Genomic DNA, 27,751 nt, shown 5'->3' with positions numbered 1-27,751 from the left:
TTTTTTTTTTTTTTTTTTTTTTTTTGATCTACTGACATTTAAAAAGGTGCCATGGGAAGGCACCCAAAGTTAATCACTGACTGCATCTACACCCTTGTAATTTCCCTACACTAAGAGGAAGGAGTTTGGCTAAAGACATTATGTGCTTCTCACCTCCACAGACCCTTTACACTGTGTCTCTTCACATGTCCACCGAATGGAGATTTTGTTCACTGCTGAAATTGAAGTGTGCATTGCTACTAGAAAGACCCTCCCCACCTTTTTCATTTGCTGGCAGAATTTCTTTGCTAACCTTCTCACCCAAGCAGATCCTTCCTCACACTTGACAAACGTATCCCTGTGTTCTGGCCATGCATCACAAAGATAAGACTCTTATGGGAGAACAGAGCAGATATTTACTAAGAAAATGGTAAAAACCCCTTTCTTTACAAGTTGAGGAAAGTACAGGGATACTTTGTGTTATCCTTGACCCAAATTGTATAAAACCTTCTGATCAAAGCCCAATTGTAAAGGATTAATCATCCATGTTTAAGGTTTGGTTATAGCAGTTCACCTCTGCTTATGATGTATACCCCTCCCTGTCCTCTCTCTTCCTGGGGAGTCCATAATTAGTGAAGCTGAGAGCAGTCTGTTTGTGAGGAATGAGAGACTTTCTAGGCCAGCAGATTTCAGGAAGAAATATGATTATGAGTTAGAAACCACTTAAAGATTGCCCCAGATTGCCACTAGCTTGTGAGTTGTTGTAGTGGTAGATGTTCTTCTTGGTTAATGAAGAGACCAATTAGCAGACATGTCTCTTGCATTGGCTGAAGGTGATAAATGACACACACTTTATGCCTTCCCAAAGTGGATGTGGTTTGGCCATTTCTCATCCACAGAGTTTATCAAAGGTGTTTGATTTTGGGCAGAGCCCAGATTTAGCCTGCCTGAACTGGGGGTACTAAGTTAAACTTATACCTGAATAACACTGGTGATCTTCATCAGCAAAATGGAACTGACCTACAAGACCTAAACTGGCCATAGAAAGAGTGTTCTTATTTTTTTTTAAATTCTGGGTATTATTTAGCTAGAAAATAGTAGTAGTAAATTATTGCTAAGAACCTTCAAGCAAGAATCTTAACTTCACAAAACTGAGAAGCAAATGTCAGAAGCTAATACCAGCTGTGGCTGTACATAAATTTCTCAGCAGTCTTACTAGAATTATTGTTCTGCGGCTAGTTTTTCTTGGTGCTAGTTGAACTCCCAAAGATTCCCAGTGTATTTTTGCATTTATGTGGTGGTTGTCACTTTATTCAAAATCTCCTCACCATTTCTCATTTGATCTTTAGCTAGCCACATGAGTGGAAAAGAACAGGCACCATGACAGCCCAGCTATGTGAAAGAAAGCTGGATTCAGCCTAAAGGATGGGTAGGAGGTCTGGTTCTATTGTAAACTCCCTGTGTGGCCTCAGAGATGGTATTCCACTTTTTTAGGGTACTATCTGTTCCTGGGTAATGCAAGCTATAGGGCCAGACCTCTTGTAGACAGTGTTTTACTCCTTGAAGCCATTTAACAGCCGTTGCTTCATAACAACCTTCCCACAATCTTGAAATACAACTAAGAGTAAAGTAACCATCTCTGAAACGCTTGGGACCAGAAGTTTGTTTGTTTGTTTGTTTTTTGGTACCGGGGATCGAACTCAGGTCCTTGTGTTTGCAAGGCAGGCAGCAGAACCACTGAGCTAAATCCCCAGCCCAACCAGAAGTATTTTTACATTTCAGATTTTTGGGGGATTTAGGGACATTTCTATCTATATAATAAGATATATTGGGAATAGGGTCCGGGTCTTAATATGAAATTCATTTATTGTTCATACATACCTTAATTTGATGGTAGCTTTATACAGCATTTTTAATAACTTTAAACACAAAACAAAGTTTACTCATGGTATAGAACTTTCTACTTGTGTCAAATCAACACTCAAAAAGTTTTCAATTTTGGAGCAATTCAGATTTCAAATTTTCAGGCTACAGGTTCTCAGCATGTATCTTCATTACAGTATTACAAATCAGGGCACTGAGGCTCAAAGAGATCAAGGGACCTGCTCAGGTTTGAAAAAGCTGTCTCCTTTGATTCTAAAAAGCCCAGGGCTTTATTCACTGTGCTGAAATTCAATCACACATCACCCAGCTGATTACCGAAACAGGTCTGGGACACAGGTCCTGGTCCCCAGCTCCTGGTCCCCAGCTCAGTACTCCTCTGGGTCCCCCTTGCCTTTCTCTAAGAATCCATCCATACTCTGAGGATGCATCTTCCCCTACACATGTGCACAGTGATCATGTGATGCTTTCATGAGAAATGAGGTTTTTTTTTTTAAGCATCTCTTTATTTGATCCCAGCCAATGAAAAAGAATCCTTATGGCCTAACTTTCCTAAATATCAGCTGGGGAGCATCTCCACAGTCCAGCTTTCCACCTCTCTCCTTACTGAAATCCACTTGTCTGAGTTATTTTTACCACTGCTTTGTGTCAGTCTCTGGGTTATGTCATTTAGTCTTTCCCCAACACATCAATGAATTACAATATTCAGTGGCTTCTATATCTATATGTGTTATATATTATGTCCTTGCTCATCTTGTTGAATATCTTACCAGAGCAGACCACATTCACTAACATTTCCCTCTCTTCCAAGCTTTGGCCTCTCCATGCTTGTATATCCCAAATGCCCTTTGTATTTCTGAACCTCAAAGCGAAAGGGAAAATGTCTTTAGCAGCTCTTGGAACCCAATGTCAGTCAGAGTTTGTCACTACTTTGTGAAGAGCATTCACTTTAAAGTGATACACTATAGAAAGTGTGAAGAAGCTCTGTGAGTAGGCAGTGAGCAGATGATATGAAACCTCAGTTACTGGAGGTGTTAAGAGCTTCCAGAAACTTTATTCCGGCAGAGGTCTTGGCTCAGCTGGACAATACTGAGGACTATGATTAGAAATAAGTACCTGCACTGCTCACAGCATTTTCTCTACCTTTTCCTTTGACATTCTGGAATCCCTTCCTCAGCATCTGCAAGTCTTATTGCACATGAACTGTTCTCTAAAATGGATATAATCACAAATACAGAGGTCATCCTTTAGCCTGTTGAAGATCAGATTTAGGAGCTGAATGGAAGAGAGGCTTTGAGCGTTCATTCCCTGAGATCAAAGCTGATGAAAGGTGCCATATAAATGTAAGTCATTACCATTATGGAGAGAGGAATTAGAGAGCCCATTTAGCAATGGCAGCAGTTGCACACTCCATTTACTCTTCCTGGCTTGGAAAATCCTTCATTCTCCATCCCTTAGCCCAGCAGATGGCTGCATTGTCTTGTTAGCTCTCTTACAACACACCAAGAGCTAGAAGTTGTACAGATGCCTCACCATTTTTCTGTATCTTTTTCCTTCTGCTTCTTTGGTTTCAGAAGGCACTGACTCTTTTGGCCTGTTTTCTGAGTGCATACCATCTGCTAAATCTCCATTTATAAAAATGCTTGCCTGGGGCCAAAAACTGGATAAATAGTGGGAAGGTGCAATTTCAGAATTGGAAGAAGCTTTATCAGCCCCACTTGAGCCTCTCTATCACCAGGCATTGCTATCTCTTGCACACGCAGCAGATACCCAGAAGAGCAAACCTGTCCGGAGTTGACAGGACATAGTCAGAATGATGCCATGTACCCTCCTAGCCACATTCCCATAGGTGGAAGAAGTCTATAGTCTGAGTGATGTCCTTTCTTTCATACTACTTGGAAACAAGTCTTTGCGTGCTTCAATCTAAAATTATACAGGTACGAGACATCACAACTACTGCTATCCAAGTAAAGGGAAAACAATGAGAAGAATCAATTTACATGTGTTACTTCTTAGTCCAGAGTCACTGTTAGGCAAAAAAGCCATCCTTAGTCCCCAGATGTCAAGAGCTTGTCTCATATTGGTGAATGCTGAAAATTAATTCTCGCTTCCCAGATATCAGAATCCTGCCACATAGGTAGCTGGATTCCCTTGAGCCTCACCCACTCCACTCTTTCTTGCAGCTTCTGTCTTGCCCTTTGCCACCTCCTCTTATCAGCACTGAATGGCATTTTGTGAAGCAGTCTCTGCTGTCACTCAGCAGCAGGAAGAGGATGCCCAAGCCAGAAATAATACACAAAACTCCTCCGAGCACTCATCCAGAGGAGGGAATTAACCTCACGGGTGAAACATCTGAAAGCTACACACACCCGCACACACCCGCACACACCCACACCCAGACACACACACACACACACACACACACACACACACACAAAACCATGCAAGGAAAAATTTTTAGAAATAGAATAAAAGGACAAAGGACTCATGGGAAGTAAAAGTTAAGATCAAAAGAAAAGAGGGTAATAAATGGAAATCTGATGAAGTATAGTCTGTGAAACTCTAATTCAAGTTAAATTCTGGGACCTCCTGGAGGAAGAGATAAAAGATTATTAATTAGGTAATGGTTGCTTTATAGCCCAAGTGGGATAATGGGTACCTGTCTATGTTTTGTGTCCTATACAAAAAGACCTTTTTTCCTTTCCTTTCCTTCCTTTCTCTTTCTCTCTCTCTCTCTCTCTCTCTCTCTCTCTCTCTCTCTCTCTTTCCTCCCCCTTTTCCACCCTTTTCCATTTTGTTTTTCACTCTTAGTTTCTCGGGTAAGACTATAGCAATTACTACATTATGATATAAATAAATAATAAATTATTGATCAAATGACAAAAATAACATGACCATACTTAGTACTTTATAACTCTAAAAGTCTCATATTTATTACAATGGAATTTGATTATGAATACACTCATGATAGACAATTAGGAAGAAAATATTCAAGCTATTAGTTACAATGCCAAAAATGAACTGTTAATGAAGTTTCAAAGCTTTTCTGGTCCGTGTCTTAAGCCATGGGACTTACCCCATTCACCACTGTCTCCAGCCACTTTACTCAGACAGTTGATCTCACTTTGAAAAATCTTAAATTGCCTCAAGCTTGACTCCCTTTGGCCAGCACTTTGGATTGCTGCTTATGGAGGCTGAAAGCACAGTCATCACTTTAAAAACAAATAGGCTAGGGCACCGGTATAAACAATTGTTTGGGGGCCACCGAGAGAGCACATGGTTGTGTGTATAGTTAGAATTAAAAAGAATTTTAGCAATGCAGAATAAGCACCCCATTTTGCATCCTGAGGCTTAAGAAGGTCAAGTGACTCATCTAGTTGTTTGAAGAGCTCAGGCTGGGAAGCTTCAAGTCAGAAAGAGGAAGGAAAAGGACAACTAAAAAAAGCAGGACTGTGGGTCATGGGAGAGATGTTAAATTCTATGTATTTCTTTGCCATGAGCAATTATAAAAGGTGAGCATCTCTTTCACAATAATTTGGTTTCTAGGCTGTCTCAGTGGACCCATGTTTGGGTCTGGAAATGATCTTTGTGGGCTGTGATTGAAGTTATTTTTGTTCCTTTTCTGTCTTCACAATTGCACATACTTACTTTATTGTGCCTCTCAGGGTTCCTTCTTTTTATTTTCACAAAGTAAGAATTACTCAAATTAAATTTTGCAACCCCTAACTTTCTGGCAACAAATATTACAAAAAACAAAACAAAACAAAAACAAAAACAAAAAAACAAAACAAAAAAACCCTTAAGACTCACAGCATCTTCTTTGCAACCCTGACATCAGAAATAGAGCAGTTCTACCTTTGGAGCATGAAGTCTCTGGGGCGTTTATCTTCCCCCGGTTGGCAAACATCCTCCTGTTCAGTTAGAAATTTGATTTATACCCCTGTGGGGTTAGGAAATTATGCAGATTCAGGTATATGTGCAATGAGGGTGTAATTTCCACAGACATGGATTTAATATAACAGGGAGTCTTTCTTGGCTGGAGAAATCAGTATAGCATGCTTTCCAAAGCATGGCCTGTCACTCGGCAGAGATAAGGAAAGCACTTTTGGTAGGAAACCATCTCTTCCATGTATAAATGAACAAGTAATGAGACAGAATACTTGCTAGGATTGTAGTCTAGCCTTGAGCCACTTAGCACTTAATGCAAATTGACTAAATTCAAGGAAAATGATAAAGACAAGAGAAAAATTTTAAATCATTTACTCAGTGCCAAGAATGTACTATAAGTTTTAGTGCAGTTCTGGGAAGAATTAAAAATAAGCAACTCAATGTTTTCGCCACCAAAAAGGCAACAATCCAGCAGATTCTCCTTTAACTATGCATACTATACTTTGCATACTATAAAGCAACCTGAACGGGTCGTAAGAAATTCAGAGAATGAACCTGTGCCATCCAAATATGGTGAGCTGTTCCATGCTTTCCATGCAAGAGGAAGGGCAGGACAAGGAAGTACTTCTTGACATGGCTCTTAAAAGATAGAAGAGTCATTTGAGGAGTGGAGATTGTGAAAATGATGAGATCCACATGAAACACAGCGTAGAAAGGGGGCCACTTAAAAGGCATTTAGGCCAGGTACGGTGGTATATACCTTTAGTCCCAGCACTCCAGAGGCTGAAGCAGGAGGATTACCATGAGTTCAAGGCCAGCCTGGGCTGCACAGTGAATTCAGGGCCAGCCTGAATGACATAGTGAGACCCTGTCTCAAATAAAAGGTATTTAGGTAAAAATACCCAGGAACACTTGGGAAACGATGTTTTGTTGAAGTTTTTAACTGTAGTTGGAGAATTGTGCATATAAGGTGATGAGAGAATGCTGTGGTCATGGTTTGGAGGAGTCTTTCCCACATTTGGAAGGCTGTGCTTAATTAAGTAGGCAGTGGAAATCCACTTTTTAAATAGCTAAAAGTCATGAAATAACATTATACCTTTTCTTTCCTCATTACTCTTCCCCCTTAATCTGCATTTGGCAACTTTGCTTCCTCCCTGCACTATTCCTACCACTTATGTGTTTGGATGGTGCTCACCATGCGGCCTTTCATCCCCCACCAACCTACACCTAGATTATGAGCATCATAAAGGCATCTATAGCTACCCAAGTGATGCAGTAAAAGCATATTATAAAGGAGTCATCATTGATTCAGCTCGTTCTCCCTCTAGCTGAAGTCAAAGATGTTCCAATATGTTGGCCCCAGGTCATTGAGTCATAGCACATGAGTCAAATTGTAGATATCAGAGAGAGAATCTGGTTGATGGATGAGACAATGAGCTGTTGAATCAGCAAGTGGCAGTGGTGCACAGACCTAGAGATTCACCAAAGGAGAGACTCATGGGGAAGGAACAAAAGACTGTGGAAGAGAGGATCCTGTAGCTATCCTTAAACAGAGAGGTGGACTAAGAAGGACTCAAGAAAGATACATGAAGCGTCGTGGAAATGTGGGAGCAGGGAACAAGGAGTGAACTGAAAAAGTGATTGGTAGAAGCAGAAGCTGCAGATTTCTTCAAGAATGAGTGTGTGCAAACATCCTGATGGCTTTGAAGGCACATGTTTTCAGCTTAGTGGGCTGTGCCCCAAATGCAGGTGACAAGGAGGCAATGAGGCAATGAGACAGTGAATGACAAGAAAATGGAGCTACATGTACAGAAAACTTTGCTGTGTTTCCAGTAGTGTTGCAGCCCAAAGAGACTTTGTTTCTCAAGTCAGCCTTTGATAAGAAATGACACTAGGGTATTCTCAGTGGGTCCTAGGTATGACATCCTCCTATTTTGGGAGCACAAACTCAATACTAGAGGAGTTTTACTATGTCTTTCCACTTCCCCATAAAAGCCATGGGTAGAAAAGGTGATTGTATTTGAAAAGGGAAGAGATTCCCAGCCAGCTCCCCTCTCTGTGCCTCTTGGATACACTGGCAGTGTTTGAGCACAATGATGACTATTTGGAGACTGATGAAAACTTCTTCCCTCAGTGGTACCATGGTTGTCTGCTGTGCTACTCTAATATGTGGAAGAACCACCCAAGTTATAGCAGGCTGCAATAAAAATATCTGTTACTGAACATTTGCTGTGTACAAAGGCTAATGCTTGGTGTTCCAGAGCTCTTTACAGTTTTGTGAAATAAAATATATAGGTGGTTCATGAAAAACTTAGGCCCCCCAAAACACTGTGAGCTCTTTAGTTATTCAATACATAACATAGTGCCATGAGCAATTCGGAAGACTAGAAGAAAAGAAAAAGCAAGGAAGAAATGAGAAAGGGAGGATGCATAGAACAACTAGAGAATAAATGTAGACAAAAGTTAAATCCATGCTAACTCAGTGGCTGACAGTGGGTGCTGTAGAAAACCCAAGTCAGAAATAATAAGTGTTCATTAAAAGACAGAACTATGGGGTGGAATTTTGGAGAGTGGGGCATAATGAAGGAACATAACAGTGTCAGGGAAGAGGGTGGGCGGTTTGAGTGACCACGTGCAGCAGAGAGTGGGCAGCAGGGTCAAAGTTCAGTAGAAGGGGAGATGAACAGCAGCGGTGGAAATATGTGAGGGTACAAGGGCATACCTGGCTAGAGTGAAGTTTGAAGTTGAGTGAAGATGGATTTTTAAGAGGCATGGCTGCCATGAACAGAATGTACAGAGAGGAAGGATACATTGGGGTGAACAGGTGCTGGTGTGAAATAATGAAGTACCAGGAAACATGACTGTGCTCAGGGAAGCACAGTTCTTGTGAAGCTATCAGGAGACAAGGATTTAACACACACACACACACACACACACACACACACACACACATATGGTAGTTAGAATAACAGTAGTCCACACATTTAATAATGAGAGATAAAAACCCATTACACAGGAAAAGAACCTACAAAATAACTTACAGAGTAATGTGTTACGTGCTGTAAAAGCCAATTGATAATTGGTGTTTGCATTCTTACATAAGGATTCAGAACAAGTTGGAGGTGGATCAGTCAACAGAGTAGAGAGGACCTAGTAGTTTTCCCTGTCTTCTATGATGGCTGAAGAACATGGCTGTGGGTCAATACAAATTTGGGGCTTTCCTTGTTGATGGAGGATCTGGGGGCATGCTGAGAGAAAAAGCTTTCCCTGAGGCTCTACCCGAGTTTGCCCTTAGGTTTGAACAAGGATTGTACTTTTCAAGGATTATTTCCTTACTATGATTTAATTTTCAAAATCCAGTCAGGCCTGAAGATAGGTGTTGCTTTGCCACTTGACAGATAAGGAAGTCAAAACCCAAAGTCTCCTGGGAATCTTCACACAGAAAAAGCACTGGCTCTCAGGTTTCCTGAATTTTCCCAGCATCACCCTCCCTTCCCCCCACCCACTGTATTCTTTAAGTTTTTGACAAGGTCAAAAGTATGACTCAGCTTGAGTTATCCATGAAGAACCTTTGCTAGTGTATGAAACAGTGGAACCCAAAATGAGCCACTAGCTGGTATGCAATTTAGCCTTTTCTGAAACTTGTTTTTGACATAAAGGAAGTTCTTTGGAGCCAAGGTTAACCAAGCCCCTGGTATGAGGCAGAGTCTTCATCTCACCTGGGGACAGAGATGCTGCTGCAAGAGGAGAGTTTATTTTCACAGCCGCTAAGCTACTTTATTGCCTCTACTTAATTGAGCTGGGATGTTGATCTTTTCCTGCTTGTGGCATCCCCTGTCTTCAGATCTTCGGACTCTGGAATCTAAACCACTGGATCTCCAGTTTTCAGGCCTATGAACTAAATCATGGGCTTTCCTGGCTTTCCAGCCAACAGAAAACAGATCAAGGGATTTTTTAGCTTCCACGATCACATGAGCCAACATCTTATAAGTCTGAATGTGCTATTCATTCCAATTCTCTAAAGATCCTGATTCATATAGATTTTTGGAACTTGGAGTGATACTAAAACAGAAATTAAGCAGTTCAGCACAAATCCAGGGTCAGAAAAGACATGAAAAAAAGTCAACACACGTCTAGTTGTAATTGTACTACTACTTGTTGAGTACATTATTATCCTTTTCCTCTTTATTCTCTTCCGCTTACTTGTCTTTTCCTCTCCATACAGAGACATAGGCATCTAGGACAGGAATGAGGTAGGCTGGGCTCATGAGAGCCTAACATTAGCCTGAAATGGAGCTTCTGAAGTGGTTGGGTCTGTTCTTCCTAAGTAAGCCAAGGTTTAGGTTATCATGCAGTTAATGCAGGGTGCAGATGTCCTGTTCCAGGAAGGAAGGGAAGGAGGGAGGGAGGGAGAGAGGGAGGGAAGAAAAAAATAGAATAGAAAAGGTGTGTTTAAGGTCTGTGTGATCTCCACTGGCTGTGAATATTTATCAGAATTCCTGGCCTTTTACTCAAAACTTCCATTTCCCTTTCCCTGCTCTGTGATGAGTTCAGAGTCCTAATACAGAAATACTAAGCAACCTTGGTTTCCAAGTGTTGGATCTCTCACCTGAGTCCCCCAGGACAGTATGTCAGCTCCACCTGCACTATGGAAACCACTGAGACCCCAGAAACACTTCATTCAATGGCCTGATCTTCCCCAAGGCTGGGGTTGCAACTTCTTTGTCCTGAGCAATACTTTTCTTCTTCATTTTTTATTTTGACTATTCTTTTGACAATAATAACTCAGCGAAACTTTGTTATATCCATCTCCTTCTCACAGCTCTAAATAAATATATTAATTATTGAAATGGAAAAAGAAAAATGTAGTAATTTTCCAGAAAACACCTATGAAGGCAGTCATAGGTAAGTAAATAATGGATGCCAGGTATAGAAATATCAATTTCTATTGCATCAAGACCAAAATCATCTGGCTCAGTAGACACTTTGTATCTACCTTAACAGATACCACTTTGTTTCCTGATCATTTTCAGCTTATTCCCTTGCTGCGAGCCCTACTAAATTGCTTCCTTATCTTCAGAAAATTCCATAATTAGCCCTTTGTCTGTGACTGTAATCCCCACATTGGCTTTCTTCACATAGAACATCCTCTTTTTCCATATGATTTCTAAATATTATGAACAATTTCCTTAACCACCCTGGAATCTTCTACTTCTCTGGCATAATTGACTTGTTCAATTTCATTTCAATGCTTAATTATATATGGCCTCGCACTTTTTGCCTTTGTGTTAGATAGCAAAGTCTTCAGCATTCAAACAAAATTTGAGTTGGGGGGAGGTCGGGATAGTGCCGTACTTACACAGATCTTGATATGGTGCTGAGCACAGATAATACTGACCAGCTGACCAATTGCGTTGATCCTTGCAGATTACCATGGTTCCTTCCCTATGCTCTGAGAAGCACTAATTTAAGAATAATTCTGCAACATCAAAGGCAGCCTAGAAGAGAGGGGAAAAAAAGCTCAGGAGTTCAAGTCCCTTGAATGTAGATTGGGATGCTAAATCCCCCACTTACAAGTAGCATGACCTGGGGCACTTAGCACCTTTGATCCTTCTTTTCCTCATCTGAAAAATGAGGCTATTAATGCCTACCTCACAGAGCTTTAGGAGCAACAAAGTACACACAGGACGGGCGCATATAGCGCACTGCTTACCACATAGTTGTCAGTGACATTCACTTCCTTTCTCTTCCCCTTTGGATAATTTATTCAAGCACAGAAAATACAAAATAGCAGATTGCTATAGAAGGATCCTTCTTTAAGCAGCAGGCTTTCCTTCCCAATCACTCTCTAACTGGGATGAAGATGACTCTGAGTCTGAACCCAAATACACACCTGGAGGGATAGTAATCAGCTGAACCACCATGGTATATGATGATGATGTGACTGGCTATACAGTTACAGTGGGTAAGTAACAAAAGTACACATTTTACCCAAAGATAATGGAAAGTTCACTTTGCAGACATAGTCCATGAGGCTCACAGTTTCTCTTGAAAGGAGTGGTAGTTTCAGTTCCTTGGTATAGACATGTAAGTGTCTAACACCACTCAGTAGATTTGTACTCTGTTTTGTAGATCAGTTTGTTTACTAACCCCAGTCGTTAATATGCAGTCATAAGAAAAGTAATGAAATGTGCGCCACTTTTCATTACAGCTGTAAGAATGTAACATGTGTGTAGCAGCCGACAGCAGTACAATTACGTTATTTCTCAGTTTCCATAGGTTAGAATTCCAGTGGGCTTAGCTGGATCCTCTGAGTGAGGCTGCCAGAGGCTGAAATCCAGGTGTGTGGAGGGATGTGTTCCTTACTAAAGCCTCTGTGGAAGGATCAGTTCCCAGTGGCTTTTGACTGTACTCTTGGCTAAAGGAGACCCCCAGTATCAAAAGAATGGCCTGGTGATTCCTGTGTCTTATATGGGTTCCTATGGTCATGGTACTACTTACTTGGATGCTAAGTAACTGCTCACCCGTCCGCCTTGTAATTTTGTGATATCCCCAAATGGCTTGACAAAGCCTTTCTTCATAAGTAGACAACAGTGCCTTTTCGTCTAGTTGCTACCTGAATGGGGGATTTTTAATGAAGCTTTCAGAGTGCGCTGGTGAGGCAAAGCAACCACCAAAACCTGTGTGTAATCCAGGAATTGCTTGTGCGCTAGGAGAAAATGGATGAGAGCATGTAGAAAATAAAAATATTTCTCACTCTTCATTTATTTTCACAGTTCAGACTCTGTGTTCTATTTCATGTGGAGAGTAAAATAACTTCTTTGCTTGGATTTCTTGTTGACATTTCTTTTTGGTGGGAGTCAGGGTGGGGGCTCACTCCAAGCGCTTGCTACATCTCATGGTACAGCTTTGTGGCATTTTCATAAAATATCAACCACCAGAATTCTCATAATCACAAAAACATGTGCTTTCTCCTCAGATCCACCAAAATTCTTTCTCTCGTTAAAAAGTAGAAAGTTCAGAAATTAAATTAGAAAGCTGAACTCGATATCTTTAAATTCTTTTGGTTTCAAGAAAAAAAAAAGAAAAGAAAGCTGCAGTTACCCTAATTTCCTTTCAGTTAAATGTTACTCCTGAATAGGGAAAATTGTACAAAACGTCTGAAGAGCTGAGACTCTGACATGAGGGGAGGATTTATATTTCCTTGCTATTAAAAGGGAAGAAAAAACCCTCAGTTATGTCTAATCTTTAGGAACGCAGTGCCCTGTCCAACCCGCAAACTGTTGGCAGCATCATAATTCCACACAAAATGTTCTTTTAAGCTCATTCCCCACTCCCAAACCTTTCCTGTGAAGTTATAAGTCTCAGCATTTAGAGTCGCTTTTATTCAAATAAAGTATCAACTTTAGGTTGGGTCTTTTGGCATCCGTTCTGCTGGTGGCAGGGACGTGGTCCCAAGAAAAGCAGGTTTACTTAGCTGGCTGGGGTCTAGGTTGGCCTTTATGTGTGAAATCCCATTTGTCTCTCCAATACCGAGTACCTACTTTGTTAAACAATAATTTAATAGCTCCCTGCCCAGAGGACATTTTATCCATCCCCTGACAAAGAACAAACCCTATGCCTCCTTGTGTTGCCTCAGCTTCGATTAATGGCTGGCCTCCTGGATTCCTCCATACAACTTCTCCTTAGGTGCTCTGCAAAGGGCAGATTAGTGTGGGCTCATGTGTGTGCACTTGGAGAAATCCCAAACAGTGTCCATGCAGGTCACATAAGCAAGCAGGTGCCTCAAATCTAGTGCTTCTTTGAGTCAAGGAATCCTGATTTGCCACATCTGATTATTCTGTATGATTTGAGAAAGACACTTCTAGTTTTTTTTTTTTTAAATGTAGTCATGATCATTCTGTCCTTTGATTATCACAGTCCCATAAACTGAAATCGCATGTAACTCCTTCAGGGAGTATCCCCAGTGGATTTGTTCAGTTACTCAGGCCAAAAAGTGATGGGTGCCTTCCAATTTAGGGTCATGAGCTTTCTGGAAAGAACTGGAAGGAAAGAGCTGACTAAAGAAATCAAACCTAACGTCTTTGGGTAAATGACTGAAGCAAACTCTGTTGCTGTTTTCTTAAGTCTAAATTAACACCTGTAGTAGTTCCTGTATCATAGGGTGTGCTTGCGTAAGAGGCTGTAGCATAATGCCTGACTTTCATGAAACATGCAAAATGCTGTTAGCCGTGATAATTACTATTAAAGCATATATTGAGCACTTACGGTACACCAGGGTTTCTTTCATGTTTTGTATATGATGATTCCAGCTGTTTTTCCCTAGTAGCATACAAAGGGTGATTGAAATTTATAATAGGCATTTCAATTTTTAAAAATGTGTCACAGTAAAAGACTAAAATAACTCCCTGCCACTTTGAACACACCTATCCCATCATTGTAGCCACTCTGTGAAGCAGTTCAGGAAGTCCTCTTTCGTGTCTTTATGAGATATGATCAAAAATACAGTGAGTGCTGTTGCTGCATGCCATCTAATGGAAAGGCAGGTTGAGAAAAACTGGACAGTGCGTCTTCATCCACCTTATTCACCAGGTTTGGTATTGAGCGACTTCAGGCTTATACCTTAAGTCAAAATGACCATTTCGGTAAAGGTTTTGAAGTGATTCCAAACATCAAGTCAGCCATGATGGCACAACTAGACACCCATGAAAGAGAACTTCCAGAACTGCTTCAGAAAGTAGCAGGAACTATGGGATACATTTGTCCAAAGTAGTGGGAAGTGTTTTGAGCATGAATGGCAATGTGTATTTGACTGTAGTAAATTTTTGAAAATTTAAATATTTATGGTATTTTTCTATCACACCACCATGGGTGTCACTTTTGGTATAATTTCAAATGCATGTGATCATTTTTATGGAAATACATGATAAGCCCCCGTCTTTTTATCAGAGAATGCACTGAGATCCTTAGAGAGGGAGATGCACATGGAGGGCAAGAAGGTCACTGGAATGTCCTTGTAGCCAAGACGATTTGGGGGCAAAGTGAAAGATTAGTCAGTCCTCCCTGGAGGGCTAAAGAATGCAGCATTTGGATGAGGCATGGTGGCTAGATGGAAAGAAAAAGCAGATACCAGGAAGGGGAAGCCTCAGAATGAAGACAAGAGCCTTGAAGTGGCTGTACTGAAAGGACCACCCTGTGGGCTGTGATGTGAGGGGATGGCCTAAGTGAGCTAGGGACAGAAGGGGAGGAGCTGCTGTACCATGCCTAGGGTTTGTCCTACCACTGAGGACACTGCCCTTGGAATGCCAGCCAAAGGTTTGAGCTGGCAGGGGATGGAGGGTGGAAGGATATTCTCACAATTGTACCCTGGAGCAAGTCCTTTGGAACTGTGGTCAAGGAACCCCTTGTTTTGTCTTGTTTTCCCTAATCCACTTGTGTTCAATACCTATTAATGTAGGATTTACATGCATTTCTAGAAAAATGAACTGAAGATAAAATGCATTGACTTAAAAATACAATTCAAATTTTGTTTACAATTACATTTATAAATATAAAATTACAGATATTTTATCAAACTGTTACAAAAGTTTCAAAAAATGTTTTATTTCAATTTCTATACTTCTCATGGGCTGTGTACAGGCAATGACCCCTGGTCTATATTTAAACAGTAGTGCTTCTGAAAAATGGCTCTGCCAGAGGAATAAAGAATACAGGGCAGAGGGAAGAGGAAGGAGGCAGGAAGAACTCTAGGAGAGCACCACACTTATCCAGGTGAGAGATTTTGAGTCCTAAAAACAAGGCACTTGAGCAAGGGTAAGAAGGAGGAAAGAAATGAGAAGCTGAGAGTCAGGACAGAGGACTCCAGAGTAAAGGGGAAGGAAGAAGCAACAGGACGAAATCTAGGATTTTCCATCTTTGCATACTAAGGTGTTTTCAGTACTAAGTGGTTCTGTGAATTTAAATTAAGGCTCAAAGAAGGTCTCTGCACAGATCTAGCCAATCTTCCCCGGTAACTGATGACCAGATTTACCACAGCCTACTAAAACAAAGCCAACCAATCAGTGAATATGTGTGTGTTTGTGTGTGTGTGTGTGTGTGTGTGTGTTTATTTTTTTAAAGAGAGGAAGGATAGTGACTGGTCTTTTTGAGTTGAGAAGATTAGTCTCATCCAAAAAAACACAGCCATCTTATAAATTTCATTTTAGAAGCACATGTAAAATATGCTGCATAGAGAAAAGTAAAATCAATAAACAAAGATACCTGAGTAGAAAGAGTATAGAAATAGGCCTAAAGTAAATGTCTTTGAAAATTGGATTACTGTCTTGTTGTCCTTGGTAAGTCTCTATTCCTCACTTTTCAAAATCTGGTTTGACCAATTGCTTTGACTGCTCGTGTGTGACCCTGTTGTCAATGGCTCAAGTTGTATCAAGATCAGGAAGGGGTATAAAGATGTACTTGGAACTCTTCACAGTCAAGTAGAAATGCTCTTTCCCATTCAAGATGTTTGCATTTCTCTGTCCTTAAGAGTCCTTCTCACTATGGAAGAATCAGTCAGAACCCGGGCCCACGGTCTGTGTCTTCCATTTACATGTAAGACTCTGCTGACCTCTCATCTGTGGGACCATTTGCTTTCCATTTGCAATTCACCACTTGCCACAAGATGGAATTTGGACCTCAGTTTTGGGGCCTCATTAACTCATCACCTTATGCCAAAATAAATTGCTGTTCAGTACTATTTATAGCTTTTCTCATGTGATTTAAAACTGCTGTAACTATTCATTGAATTACTAAAGTTGATAGATAATATCTAAAAAGATAAAATCCTAAATAAAGATAATATCCTAAAAGTAATTCTTGGCACTATCCAATACCATGAGAGATATATGGTAGGTTTTATGTGAAATCAGGGTTTTGTTATCAAATGCATTTATTAATTATCAGGCTAATCAAAAACTTATATAACATCACATAACATTTAATACACTGATGAGTGATATGATTCTGTCTACAGTAGAAAAGCAATCACATCTTTCCAACTTAACCTGACTGTATATTTCTTAATTTTCCAAATCTACCCATTAATAGCTCAAGGAATACTAACATTCTGCAGATTATGGTTCAGGAAGTATTATTCTAGTTTATTTCCCTAAAATTAAAAGTAGCAGAACACAATCAAGACTCAGAGGGTGAAGTGTGCTGTTTGAGATCAAGCAGTAGTGGCCAAACTTGGCCTACATAGTACATCTCCATGTCTGGGACTCTGTCCTCTACCCTGAAAAGTTATTTCCCAAAATACCTACTACCACCTTCAATAGATGATGCAGGCATATTTAGTAGAAATGAGGCATGCTTTGGGAGAGGAGTGTATACACACACACACACACACACACACATTTATACATATGTACACTCTAGGGATATCAAAGCCTCTTTGGCACAACACCCAGGAAATATGCTAGAAGAGGAAGCAGGTGCAAAGGACTAGCAGTGGAGGGAGCCACAGTGGATTTTGGAGGCCCCTTATTTGCAGTCAGTATTAACCCTGGGCTGTTTCAAAGGCCAAAGCTTGGCTCGCATTTGAGATCTGCAGCTCTGACATTCAAGAAGCTCCAAAGCAAATGAACCTGAGTGAGCAAATAATTAAACTACAATGAAAAAGCCAGTATTGAAAAAAAAATGTCAGCAATCTGGTGTCAACTCAGGAGCATAGGGATGTTGGGAAGTAATGGGACCTTTATCCACTCAGTTGTTCCTATTCTGAACGCAGAATCCATTGATAAGCCTGTGAATGAACCATCTTCTATTTAGGGCCTTCACCTGGCAATCAAGGTCCAGATCCTGAGGGCTGAGATGTTTTCAGGGCAACCAGATATATAATTGGTCATAGATATCACTATTGGCATTAAGAACACCGGTTTCAAACTGCCTAGGTTTGAACCTGTTCAGTCACACTCATTGATGACGGGGTTCTACACTTGTCCCTTCAAGGATGTGCTGAGAGAGGTGTACTGGTACAGGGTCTTTCTGATTTCAATGCCCACAGATGTGTTTTGGGGCATGTTCTGGTCTATTTTAGATAGCTATGGGAAAAAATGGAGGAAGTATAGGGACAATTGATACATTTCTGAAAAAGAGAAAGAAGCAAAGAAGGAAGGGATGGCAGACAGGCTGAACCTAACTTTGGTTGTAAACCCTGGCCAATATACAGTCAAGAATGAGCACGAGCCAGAAAAACTGGCTGCAGCTGGCAGATGTCCCAAATCATTCCGTAGAATGAGGGCCCAGGGTGGGGAAATGCTTCTTGATGAATGAATTGGATTGTGAATAAAATGCTGCCTTCCAGGCACTAGCCTCTGAATTACCCTGATATGTTGATTTAATTCAGAACCTTGATGTTTCCCGAACATTGACTTTTTAACCTTAATTGTCTTCTGATTTATTAGTAGATCACTGTGCTTTTTATGTCTCCCTGGTAGAAGTTAAAACCTTGTTTCCCAGAAAGATCCCGTGACAAGGGACAGCTCTTAAGGCCACTATGCTTGGTTCAAAGAGGCCAATGCAGCCTGTTCACACAGATGTGTCTGACCCACCAGGAGCAGACTGTTCCAGAGAGCACCCCATTTTACCCTCCAGGCTTTCTCTCTCCTCTGTGTATCTGTCTTGTACTGATCATTACTTGCTATGTAAGTAAATGGTGTTGGTGAAATCTTCCCCAACTTCTTAAGGGACCAGGCTTCATCTACCAAAATGTTCCATGGCACGTGTTCTCCCTATTCTTGAGTCTGGGGTTAAATACATGGCATCACAGAACCTTTCCATAGTCCTACAATAGATTCACCCTGCAACCGCAGCCAGGGCCATATTCAGCCCACAGGCCAACATTAATTTCTGAAGAGCAAAGAAAAACACAGCTCTGTTACTCCTCAGTTTTCAAAACAAAACAAAGCTGACAGTCACAACTGATAACATAAAACACTGAAACAAGCTTGTATTTTGAAAGTATCGACAAAGATTTCACCCTCAGAGGCCACAATTTCCATAAGGCATCCCACCACATTTATTACAAGCCAGTTTCTTTCCTGTTCCCAGTGCAGAGTGGGCAAGGACAGAAGTGTAAGCTGAGCTCAGAGATAAGGTATCTATCGTCCGGGCAGAGGGAACCACTACATTTTATATTACGCCTTATAGCGATAATAGTCACAAAGCCAAAATAAGTGGTAGCCATAATGAGTGCCCGTTAGAAATCCAATCCTAGTAGTTTAGAACTGCTCAGTATTCACACTCCTCAGAGCACCTGTCTCCAACTTTATGGACCGTGATCCTCCCAGTTCCACTTTTGGTGGGCAGAGCTAAATATAATTAAACCCACTTAACAAATTTAATAGATGAGGAGAGAGAACTTGAAAGAAGGACTATGACCCTATGTCAGAGGTCTATTGTCAGTGTCAATAGAAAGGGGCATTGGTGTTGTGCTAAAAGCGGGAGATGTAAAGCTTGCTAAGCCTTCACAGATGGGATAAGGAGCCATGTTTACCAATCCCTGGGTTGATTCCTCCCTGTGATCACATGAGGTGGATTAGGGCTGTTAACTACCATTTTTTTAAAGCTATAGGATATGATACCATTTAACATTTTGCATAAAACATCTTGAATTATCCCTGATCTCTTAAAGGATATCTCAGATGTCTGAAAGATTGTATAGAGACAATTATCAGTGTTGAGATAAGGATACTAAGTTTCAAGTGAATAACTTGTCTAAGATTATGTATGTAATGAGGCTAAATCAGAATTTGGACTCAAATCTGATTTCCAGTTAGTATTATTGCTTCTCCTCTACCGAGCTGCTGATTTAAACTACCTGTTTATTCCACAAACACTGGTTAGGTGTCTGAGGACCCAAGGGAGCTTTTCCACTCACCTCTGGCATCCCCATCTGGAAGTGGAGCATAGCCCAGGGCTGGACTCCCACGGGACGGATGCTATCACAGCTTTGTGTTGAGGACTGCTGGCCCTTTACAGAAGCTGTCCCCCAAGTCTGCACTTACTTCCCACTGGAAAGTGAAAGTTCAGTGCCAAAGTGAACTTTCAGTGTTTTTGTGCTTGAAATTTGTATTCCTGGAAACTGTCTATTTTAAATTTGCCCATAAGCCTTTCATATGATCTGGACCTTTGTCCTATGATGTCTTCAAAAGAGTTGCCACACTAATAAAACTCAGTGTTCTATGAATTTTGTCTCAGTTTAGGACTCAGCTCACAATCTTATAACAAACATAGTAAAACATTAGGAACAGCTCCATTTCCATAATTTCAAACGTAATTTAGTGAAAGGCGATTAATGGAGATGATCACAAAGATGACCACAGTGGATATCAAGGTGACATTTGTGTGTGTGTGCTGAATGAATCTGGTGAGCCATTGTCAAGGTGGTGGTTTTGCTGCAAAGATTTAGGAAGAAGACGTTTCAGACTTTAAATGCTGGCAAATGGACTTCACTGCTATAAAAATCACAAGTGATTTATATAGAAAGAGCCTCTGAGGGAAACAAAACATAGGCAAGGCTCAGGAAAATTTGTTCTATGCGATTTAATATTTCTTATTTTTCCTTAACACCATCTACTGCACATATGCAATCATCCCTTGGTATCCATGGGAGATTCTTTCCAAGACTGCACTCGGATACTAAAAGTCCATGGATGATCAACTGTCTTGTATACATTAGTGTAGCATTTGCACATAATATGTGCACATCCTTCCATATACTTTGAACCATTCCTGCATTACTTATAGTACCTAATACATTGTAAATGTTATAAAAATTGTTTTCATATTGCATTGTTTAGAGAATAATGACCCCCAAAGTCCACACAGGCACAATTGTTGTTGTCTTTTCTTTAATATTTCCAATCTGTAATTGGTTGAATCCACAGATATAGAATCCACAGGTACAGAGGGCCAACTGTATTGGTGCAAAGATATGTGTCATATCGATTATCTATTCATGTTCCTGATTTAACAGATTTGTAAGTGGAGTAATTCCTTCCTAATCAGTGAGCTCAGGTTTCTGGAAACGTCTGTGAATGTGAATTTGGAGGCAAGGGAACTTCAGAAATGACTTAGTGCCATGAGTCTATAATTCGATCTCAGATGCTGATAAATACCAAGAAGACAATTCACAGGTTCCAAGGACAGAGAGTGCCTGGATGATGGGGGAATCTTCTAATAGTGGTGTCAGAACATATATTTTATAAATTGTTTGCTGAAATAACACTCAGAATGTCTGTATTTTGTAAACTGTTTTTAAGCCTCAGCATTATTCAATTACAATTTGCATCTTTTCAAAACTATGATGTAGTAGGGTTTTAAATGAGAGGATTTTGCTACAATATTTATTGAGAGAGTCAATTTCATAGATCATAGAATCTCAGTGTTAGAAGGGACCTTAGAGGTCATCCAACTCCAAATAGCTTCTGTGATTCATATATACCTTTTGCCATATTCCTCGGCTTTAAAAAAATAAACTGCTCTCTAGAATCTCATTAAGTGTGTAAGACAATCAAACCATTTCTGAACAGCCCTGCTTCCCCCACTGCTTATTTTTATGACAAGCAGGAACATAGAAAGGAATCTCCAAAGAGCTATTACATTTCCTCAAGCATGGTGGCTGTTCACCTTGACTAAATGCGTAGATGTTGGAGGCCATCAGCAGGAATCCAGGTCCCCCACTCCTGCTGCCAGCTTCAAAGTCTGTGTCTTCATCTCTGGGTTAAAGGTATGTCGATATGCAGCAGGGGACCTGAATTTGTTTGAAAAATTCCAATTTTTAGGCGTCATCCCAGATCCACTGAATTTGAACCATTGGGGCAGGAGACCAGTAGTCTATTAAATACTGATGCAACCTCAAGGTTGAGAACAAAAGTTCTGGTTGATCTTCAAGGCCCTCACATACAGCAGTAACATTCTGCAAATTTCTGAGGGAGAGCATGGAGAACTACACCAGTCCACTTGCCTCTAGTGTTTCACCACGATCACTCAGGTTCCAATGGCACCTCTCCCTCCCTCCTTCCACTCCCTCCCTCCCTCTCCTCCCCTCCCCTCCCCTCCTTGGATATGTGAGCCACAGTACAAAGTCAGTCTGCTTCAGGAGATGACTCCAACTCCCAGAACATGCACCTCCCTTAAAAATCTATATCCGGTCTTACATGGAATCAATGCTTACAGTCACCTTGTGACTAAGCAAATCGAATAGAGCTAGGAGCTCCAGAAAACCTACTTATTTATTTCATGACAAGGGAAACAACTTTCACTTCTGTGAGTCTTGACACCTTTGTCAATAAAATCTGCAGATTGCACAATATAGAGTTGTTTCAGAATTCATCTTTCTGACAGTAACAGGACTTTCCAAGAGAAGAGCATCTAGGGGTTATTATGGCAGCCACATCTTTGCCCTGAGACTATGGGCTGCCTGGACTGCATTTTCATGTTACATCAGAACCAGTCAGTGGATCTGCTGGAGCACAGAAATGAATAAAGAGAGGATCTGAAAGCAAGTGTCCCTTTTTAAGTATATTTTCTTTTTTGCATATCTAAAAAAGGCAACTAGATTTGGTATTTTTAAAGAAACACTTAGTTTTAGTAGCTGATTAGCCTACATTAAGGTCGAACTTGTGTTTTGTTTCTAATTAGCAATAAAAACAACAGGGTATTATGTTTGCCTTCCTTCACTGTAGCATCTTTACAAGATTTTTTGTTCACGCTGTTTGAAAGTGCCACATACATCGGAAATGTGCATTTATATTCAGAGCAGGCTTATTGTAGGAAGCATAAAAAAGCTCCCCATAAAGCGGAAGTTTGAGGAAGGTAGGGTGGAGTTGAAGTAGTAAAAAGCCCCTCAGTTGCTAGATTGTGTGAACTGAAGTTGCTGGTAGAGTCAATCGCTATTTGTGGTTTCACAGCTCTGATATAAATGACACTTCCAATAACATTTTCTTATACAGATGTAAAATATACAAATTGAGTGAAGAAAATGGTAACATCATTGAAATGCATAAAAGCAAAAAGCCTGGGAAGCAAGCATATGGCAGGGAGCCTGGCTGGGGAGGCAGGGGACTTTGCTGGAGGATCTGCACACCTTGGCTTTCTAGAGCAGTCACCTCAGGGGCCCGGGGCCTGGGGCCCAAGCTTCATCCTTCCACATCTGATTTGGATGATTCTGTGATTATTATATCATTTTGACTATTCCCTGCCTGGTATTTTTTTCTTTATTCATAGCTCTGGTTTGACTTGCTTATTTCCTTCCCTTCTGAGTTTGCCATGAGTTGTTGAAAAGCATATTAACTCAAACAAGCATAGCTTTTTCATTGTATCCATACCAGGAAAAGAGTGAATTTGATAAGCAATAAGCTAAATGGTAATCCACACGGGACATTATAGACACTGGATCTCTAGGGTTTATATATTTTTAACACAGCAAAAAATTTGATGCTTGTTTTTATGTCATTCCAACCATTGTAGGTAATAGAATCTCAGCTGCCTCATGAAGGCTGCATTTGAAACCTCTTTTGACCTTTGTGTTAAAGACTTTGGAAACGATGAGGCATGGGGCGCGGCTCCAAGCTTTAGTGAGGAGTCTTGGGTTCCAGAGCCAATTTCCTCAATAAATCCGGTCCATTGTCCTCACTTTGAGGGTGCTCTGTGTTTCCATACATGATTTCCTAGATGGCAATGCCAAAGCCCAAATCAATTAGTCAGATTGCCCAAAGTCACAGGAGGGCTTTATCTTCCGCCATGACTACCATTGTAGTTATAGTGTGCAGGCCCCAGAGGAGCCGCTGAGAACCTCTAGCATTTCCTATGGAGTCTCCACTTCCAGACCCGAGCCTTGTGGGGAACTCATGGGCCTTGAGGTGGAGGAGAAACCAGGCCTGTTGAGTAAGTCATGACTGGGATAACTGGAAAGTTTAGGAAGGAGAACAGGAAGGGAGCCATAGCAGTGTACAGAGTCATGAAGTTGGATGCGCTTATTCAAGCAAATGGCTTTTGTGTGCATCAAAACATGCTCATGGAAAAACTACATGCTTAGCCTCTCTCAGATACATTTTCTGTTACTTTTAAGGCTTAATAATAATAATAAATCTTTAGGGTTGACAAAATGTTAGGTACTAGCCCAAGTGTTTTATGTGCATAATTTTACTTTTCCACTCTCCCGAGGTAAGAACTAGGCACTACTGTTGTCTCCATTATGCAGATCAAGAAAGTGAGGTGTGGAGAGATGAGGTCATGTTCCAAGGCCAGAGAGATCATGGGGGACAGAGTCAAGATTTGATGTGAACCGCCTCACCCCGGAGCCTGTGCTCCTCAACGGGGCACCATCACCCTCCCTGCCAGAGCAGGGCCTCCAGTCTCATTGTCACTCTCTCATGCTGCAGGAGAGTCCTGGTTGTTCTTACCCAGTAGCCCCAGAAAGGGTAAGCAGCCTCTGCCAGCTTCAGTGTCCTTTTCTGGACTTGGAGAGAATCCTTAGCCAACAACCTGGTTAAGTAAGCCCATCTGTTACCCTTCACCTTGGTCTCTGATGGTATGAAACTTTGGGAAGAACCAGGAGATTTGATCTGTCTTTGCCCAAGTGATGCCTCTCTATTTCTAAGTTTCAGTTTAGTTCCTTAAAAGCTGATTTTTCCTACCCTGGCTGTTTTATAAAAGGCATGGGATAAAAATACCACATATGATATAACTATAGAATGACGTACAAAGACCAGGAGTTGTTTTCATTATTATTATTGTTGTTGTTGTTATAAGCATCCTCTAGGGAGATATGTTCCAAGACTTTCAGTGGATTCCTAAAATTACAGAGAGTACCAGACCCTCTACATATTATCTTTTGTCCTAACCCACATCCCCACGATAAAATTTAATTTTCAAATGCAGCACAGTAAGATAACAATAAATAATAAAATAAAACAATTACAATGAAGAACTCTAATAAAAGTTATGAGAATGTGATTTCTCCCTCACTCATGCTTTTCTCTCTCAAATTATCTTATTATACTGCACTATCCTTCTCCTTGGGATGATGTGAGGTGGTGCGGCACGTGTTTGGTGGGGTATAATGAGGGGAGTGGCATAGGCTTAGAGCCCCAGCACCCCATTTCGGGAACACAGGCTCTGTGGTGCTGCCACCAGTCAATCTGATAAGCAAGCCAGCTGCTAGGAGACAGTTCGCATATGCAGAGTGAATGCACAGGAAAAGAGGATAATTCATACCCCAGTGGGACAAAGGAGGACAGCGCAAGATTTCATTGCACTATTCAGAACAGCATGCAGCTTAAAACCAATGAATTGTGTAGTTCTAAAATTTTCTGGTTAGTATTTTTAGACCATGGTTGACCATGGGTCACTAAAACTGCAGATAGTGAAGCCACAGATAATGAGGGTCTCCTGTATATCATAAGAGTATGGTGCAAATTAAATGATACCGCACATCTAAAGCAACTTTCTGTCCACAGTGCTTGATGCACCAGAAGGACATGTTGTTGGTAATCATATTACTAATTATTACCTGAAAGAGATTTAATGCGTACATGCTCAGTTTGTAAGCTGTCCACAGTGCTTGATGCACCAGAAGGACATGTTGGTAATCATATTACTAATTATTACCTGAAAGAGATTTAATGCGTACATGCTCAGTTTGTAGAGAACACAACTAGGAGCTGGTCTTGCTGCTGGCAGGCATAACCGGGCCTCTTGGTCCCAATAGGTGTTACTCCTCAGGATATGACTACGTTACCTTGTCCCAGAGATACGTTCCCATACTCAATGTTCCTCTTCAGAACATCCCTGAGTTACTTCACTGACTACTCTCTGGTCACAGAGACTGGAGACAGATGGGGATAATGTAGTAAAACACTGCAACTTGTGAAATGACTAGCACTCAACCCCCCAAATGAGGCCATTTCTCAGTCTAGCAGTCATCACCGGGCAACACAGATTTTGGTGCAGGTGCCTCTGCTCATAGTGTTTTAGAGCTTTTGTGTTGATTCTCTGAAGCTCTGCCACATTCATCTGAATATCTGAAATGTCTCTGTCTTTGGAAGAAAATGTGATTTATGGAAATAGCCAAATCATTTCAAGCCATGTCTGGAGGAGAGGTCAAGATGGGTAATGTTAGTTTAGAGCAACTCATTTTAGATAGGAGTGTGGTCAGAGTTTCCTCAAGGGTAAGTGGTTTGGTACTCTCGGTGAAGAGCAAGCAGTTTATTATCTTCAGGTTTGGGGTAGAAAATACACATAATTAAAACAATTTATTATTGATCGCCTTAGACTCTAAACCCCAATTGCTATTGCATTTGAGCAGAGTTACATGTGCTCACATGAATGAAAGCGTAGGCATAGGTGTGTTAGATAATATAAAAATATATAGATTAATTCACTAGACAGGCATATAGAAACAGATAAAGTTATATATACTATTTCTTATTGCCTTTTCCCAGGCATATTTTCCACAATCCTCCTATAAATGTGAGCCTTTTTAATTGTTGATGTCCGTCTAATATAAGCAACTCTTGACCTTTTTTTTTTTTTAAAGGTTACATACTTCTTTTAGAATCTGTTGAAATCTGTGGACTGTTTTGGAGAAAAAATAAAAATATGATTTGGAAAGCAGGGGAGATAAATATGTTCAGAGCTTTTGGCCTAGGATTTAGAAAGACAGCTGACTTAAAATTTACATTACTTGACATATGTACAAAACCTTGTTAGAATGATTTTTTGATAGAAACTGCACATTTATTGTATATTGTCTTATGACATTTACAATTAAAACATGAAAGGTTTTTTAATTTAAAATGCAGAAGGCAAGATACACTTTATTTATTTTATTTCCTCATTGAGTTTATTGGTACATTTTAGGTATACAGTACGGTTACATTCATCACTGGGATCTTGTACCTTTACATGACAGGTCTTGGTTCTCATTTTTTCCCCTTGTCCCTGCCCTTCCTTCACCCCCTCCTCCATTCCCTATTTGCAAACACTTTATTTCCATTTTCTCATTTTCTCATATTTTTTTTCTTTTCCCTTATTCCCTTTCCCCTACCCTTCCCACTTTTTAAAACTTTTCTGATACAAGACATTTAAAAGCTGAATAAAGTACAAGAAATCTATTTAAATGCATATTTAGTTCAGGAGTGAAGTAGGAATTCTTAGAAGCTAAACCAAACTGTTAAAGTATTAGTAGAAGTGGCTAAGTAGTCAAAAAGGCGGTAACTTTTCTGAGCGGATCTGCCTGTCCCTGGTTGCCCACATTGTGGGGTTTATTCGGCTGCCCAGGAGGAAGAAAAGACATATGTAGCTGCAGGTGGAACATCTGATCCAAAATCCTGTTAACAGAAGGGTAAAACCACCACACAGAAAGAAACAAATCTTGCCTGTCTCTGCTCTGGTTATAGGTAATGATCACCTCTGAGAAAGCTTAGCCTCAAAAAAGTTTTTAAGTGAACGATGATTAAAATAGATATGTCTTTTGTGACCAGATTTTTAGTTTAAAACATATCAAACTCTATGCACCTCACCTGACAGATGGGGTTTCATATTTTCCATGGGAAAACTCACTTAGTAACCATGACTCAATGAATTCTCACAGATAATATGCCATAAACATGAATGATAATATAATATCATCATGCAAAATGTATGAGGGGACAAGCTTTGATAAGCTTTGTTGTTTCAGTGGAAACAACAAAGAATACAATTAGAACCACTATGTCTGCAAAACTATGAATCACCCTCAACTATAAACTAAGTAATCTTTAAAAATGAAACCAAGGAAGGGCATCAAGGAAGAATAAGTACAATAGACTGTGAAATATAACAAGGTACCCTTGAAGACAACCCAAATATAAATTATAAAAATGAAATAATTAAAATTTAAATTAAAAACACAATAGATGCCATTTCAAATTAGGTATGCCTAAAGAAAGATTAACTGGAAGATAGGTCCAAAAAAGTA

At 40.4% G+C, this 27,751-nt stretch overlaps 1 protein-coding gene across 1 annotated transcript in view; it reads left to right on the top strand.

Moving 5' to 3' along the window:
• The window catches only part of Setbp1 (SET binding protein 1), a gene marked incomplete at its 3' end in the record, with an annotated part of 348,446 nt that overhangs the window by 253,412 nt on the left and 67,283 nt on the right, over positions 1-27,751 (top strand). The gene's annotated exons all lie outside the window — the stretch shown is intronic.

Source organism: Fukomys damarensis, unplaced genomic scaffold (assembly GCF_012274545.1).
Source record: "Fukomys damarensis isolate Sample0158 unplaced genomic scaffold, DMR_v1.0_HiC HiC_scaffold_30, whole genome shotgun sequence".
NCBI lineage: Eukaryota > Metazoa > Chordata > Mammalia > Rodentia > Bathyergidae > Fukomys > Fukomys damarensis.
Note: the sequence above shows the minus strand (reverse complement) of the source record. Positions and strands in the feature narration are given on the sequence as shown.